The sequence below is a fragment of the Otolemur garnettii genome, unplaced genomic scaffold (genome assembly GCF_000181295.1).
Source record: "Otolemur garnettii isolate 467f Iridium unplaced genomic scaffold, OtoGar3 scaffold00013, whole genome shotgun sequence".
In the NCBI taxonomy this organism is placed as follows: Eukaryota; Metazoa; Chordata; class Mammalia; order Primates; family Galagidae; genus Otolemur; species Otolemur garnettii.
This window is the reverse complement of record NW_003852408.1, coordinates 22,298,960-22,303,692: the sequence shown is the minus strand read 5'-3', so window position 1 is coordinate 22,303,692 and position 4,733 is coordinate 22,298,960.

The following is a 4,733-nucleotide window of genomic DNA, read 5'->3' as shown; positions in this document are numbered from 1 at the left end:
GGTCCAGGTTTGCTGGATGGACTAGTGTAGCAAGCTGCACTCACAAAGGCAGCTTCTCTCTCCTCTGCCTAATGCTCTTCAGAAAATAGCATTGATGTTTGGTATTCACTGAAATCCTAAGGGCCAGTTCTCTGAATTTTCTTCACGGTCATTCAGTTGGATAGTTACAAAAACATAGTAGGAGGAATTTATTGAACATTTAGGAGAGAGGTATTTAACTAGATTATTTTCTCATCTAATTCTCCTAACAACCACATGAGGCATCATAACACAGTGATGATGCCTTGGTCTTCTCATCTATATAGTGGAGAGGAAAAAATGGTGAAGTTTTGTGAGAATACATGAAACAATGCACTCAAATCACTGTGCAGAACAAGTACCTGTGATGTGTGCTTGCTTATATAAACATAGTGATAAAAGTTTAATAAATGCTTAAATATGGCCACTGAATGGACCTGAGTTGAATGAAGTTGAAACACAGATCATTTTTTTCCCTTCACTACTGCTGGCGAACTGGACAGGAAAGCTGGTTCATTGGAGTTTTGTAACAGATCCTTCACTAACCAAAAATGGAACATATCCCAGGCCAAGCAGAAAGAACAATACAGTTGAAAATAACTGGCGAAACAAATGCACATTGACGGAAAGAATATATACTGAAAGGGTCATGGTCTGTGCGGAAATACCAGAAGATGATGGGGCAGAATGTTCACTAGCACTGTGCATTGAAGAAAGGGAGTACATTAGGGTGCTTAAATGCTTTAACAGAAAATGCAAACATTTCAGTATCTTAACACCATATAAAACTTTTATGAAGTCTTTTAAAAGGTCTTGAATAAAGTATACTCTGTTCTCCCTCATAAATTAGAAAATAGTGGCTCTCTAATTGTCCCAGATTTATTTCTTGGGAAAATAATGAAGTACTGAATCTATGTAGTCTTGGGAATACAGCTAGAGCGTCTCCAGGCTTTTCTCAGATCATTATTCTTGTTTGTTTTGTTGGTTTAGAAATCACAGCTGAATCTCTTGGGCCTTTTATTTGTAGTAGCAGATAGTTATGTAGAAAAATATATTTGACATAAATGTCTTTTGTTGGATTTAATTGGGTTCGTTCATCCTTTAATACTTTATATTTTCTAAAAGATGCTTGCTTTTCTGAAGGAGGAAGGGTTATTGATAAAAGAAACTCCATTTGTAAATGCCATGGGAGAGAATGTACTTTCTAGAAGGCCAGCCTTTATTTTATGAATTTGTTCGATGATCTTCCTAAATGAGTGAAACATCTTGCATAGTCAAAATTGTGAATTATTCCTATTTTGCTCTTAATTTGCTAAGGATTATTCCAGATCTTTTACAGTAAATATACATGAACAACTCATCCTGATATATCACAGTCCTCCAATAAATTGTGACTATATCTTCTCTATCTTATGCTTCTGGGTGAAATATCAATTGAGTCAGAATTCTAGGTCCATTCAACTTAGGATAACAACTTAGAAACTTGCCCTAAATCTAATCTGAGCACATAGATGTAAAATAAAGCCATAATGGAGAAAATGAACTTCCTCGCTTTTTATGCACAGCTCATAGAGATGAAGAAGATGCTAAAAGAGAAGCAGAATGAGCTTTCATTTGTAAAAGCAAATAGGCTTTAAATAGAGAAAATCTTCCTGAACAAAGGCACTAACATAGATTTGTAAGTGAGAGTGGAAACACAAGGATGAAAACTTCATATTAAATTTCCTCACTCTATATTTCCTTCTGATTTTTAAAAACCCTCTAAATTTAAATGTTCTATTTTATATGAGGATAAACTTCCTATGAGTCTGATCTGAGGATTTTGTACTGAAAAATCTACTACTTAGCTAACAGAGTGCATAAGCTTTGCTGTCCAACCTCTTCCCCTTCCAGAATTGTTAGCAGTACTTTTCTCAGTTCTGAGTAGTAACTATCATATTAAATATAGCCTATAAAATACAAATTGAGTGACAGCTGTCATCATGTCTCTGTAAGGTGAGTCATCAGTGAGTGTTGTGCAGTTTCTTTCTCCAAGTTATCCAGGTAGAGTCTTCTGGTAGGGCTTATAGACTAACCAAGAGTCCAGTGTTTCTTTTCTAGAAGGAACAGGTCTGAAGGTTTCTTCCAATACTGGCTGCTAGTCAATGTTTAAACCAAGAGAACTAGATCAGAAATATTATACTCTTGCTTTGAGATGCTAACCTAGGGTTAAAATTCTAGTTTCCACTAATTAGAGCACAAATGGCCTCAAGTGCACACAGCATTGGGTATAGTCCTCAAAAAACTTTAAAAAATCCTTTAAAGGTTCTAATCGATCTAACTAGCTCTAGCAATGAACTGTACAATACAAAAAAATACAGCACTATTTAAAGGAATGCAAAAAAAAAAACATGCACCCAACAACCCAGCAGTGGAAAATTCACATTGTCTAGAATGTGACAAATAAAACCAATTAAAAATAGGAAAAAGGATTTGAACAGACATTTCTGCAAAGAAAACATACAAATGACTAAAAGATACATAAAGAGATGCTAAACATTAATTATCACAAAAAAGAAAATCAAAACTACAATGAAGTAATACTTCATACTCGTTAGGACAACTACTATAAATATATGATAAGTGTCTATAAGGATATTGAGGTACTAAAATATCATACACTGCTGGTGGAAATATAAAATGAGGTAGCAGCTATAGAAAACTGTAGACTTTCTTTAAAAAATTAAAAATAGAACTATCAGATAATACACTTACCTCATTTCTTGGCATTAATCCAAAATAATTAGAATAAGTGTCTTCAAGAGAACACACACTCCCATGTTCATTGCAGCATTATTCACAATAGTGAAGATATGTAAACAACGCAAATGTTCATCCACAGATATTTATATAAAGAAAATGTGGCATATACATATATTGGACAATTATTCAGCCTTGAAAAAGAAGAAAATTCTGCCATTTGTGACAACATAGATAAACTTGGAAGACATGCTAACTGAAATAAGCTAGTCACAGGACAGATACTACCAAAAACCATTCATATGTGGTATCTTTAATAGTCAAATCTATAGAAGCAGAGAATACAATAGTTGCCAGGGGCTTAGAGGTGAGAAAAATGGAGAGTTTTTCAACCTGTATAAGGTTTCTGTGATGCTAGATGAGTGAGTTCTAGAGATCTGCCACACAACACAGTGCCTATAGTTAACAATATAATAGTATTGTGCCCCTAAAAAACATTTGAGATGGTAGGTCTTATATCTTAAATGTTCTTACTACCAAAACAAAATAAAACAAACAAACAAGAAAAAAACCAGTGGGCATAAGGAAACTTTTGTACCTACCTTGATTATAGTTATGGCATCATGGTTGTTTGCATGTGTCCAAACTCATCATATTGTGGCCATTAAATATGTGTAGTTCTTTGTATATCGATCATAGCTCAATGAAGCTCTATGAGAAGAATTTTATAAATTAGTTATTAACCAGTGTGGAATGGTGAAAATAAATAATCATTTTATTCAAGGCTTCTAATTTTTGTTCCTGTTCCTAAGACAAAGGAGTTTAATTGTCTGAACACTTACTAAGATGACAGGAGTTCAAATTTTCCATAAGGGGTAATATTTAATGTAATTAGAGTCTAAGAAAACTTATGATTTACCTGTTAAAATAATAGTAATCTGAGAAAACAATAGAAAGTCTCATATGCCCTCTTTATCTTCTAATTTCTAGTTAAAAAAATAAAATGACCATAAAATAGTCTATGTTTGCACATGTTATCTGACATTTATGTCTCCTTTTGTACTGGAAAAAATTTTATATGTTTAAGATAACATCCAAAATTTATGGGGTCTCTACACCAAATACCTTCATTTTGTAGGGAAAAAACCCAGAAACATTTTATGAGTTACTTACCATCATAGAGATAATTATACAACAAATGCATTGTGGACATTACATTACAACAGATCACAACCAAAATGTTTTAAAATATATTTCAAATATTCGTTATTGTTTTAGTAACCATTTTTCAAATATTTGAGTTTAATATCACTGAGTACTAGTTCTTTTTATTTTAAATATTTTTTACTAAGAGAGTTGATTCACATAACTACCTGTTTAATGTTGACATGCAAGCTCTTAGGGAGATAAATAATTAACAAACATTTTCTCTAGGCTATAATATTTTTAGATTTTCTTATTTGTATTTTGTCAAAGGATGATGCTTCTTAAGACATGAGTGACAACAGCACAAAAAAATGAAGAGCAAGATATAAATCACAACCTCTTTGAAATAGTTATCAGATAACATATTTATTTCTCTCAGGACTTGATTATACTTATTTTAGTTAGAAGTTTGCTATAATTTCTAGTTTAATTATTGACTATTTGACAGGAAAAGGTAATAAATAAAATTTTTCTTTTCTTTTCTTTTTCTTTTTTTTCTTTTGAGGCAGAGCCTCAAGCCTTTGCCCTGGCTAGAGTGCTGTGGCATCACAGCTCACAGCAACCTCCAACTCCTGGGCTCAAACGATTCTCCTGCCTCTGCCTCCCAAATAGCTGGGACTACAGGCGCCCACCACAATGCTCAGCTATTTTTTTGGCTGCAGATGTCATTGTTGTTTGGTGAGCCAATGCTAGATTCCAACCCGCCAGCTCAGGTTATGTGGCTGGCACCTTAGCCACTTGAGCCACAGGCACCGAGCCATGACTAAAAT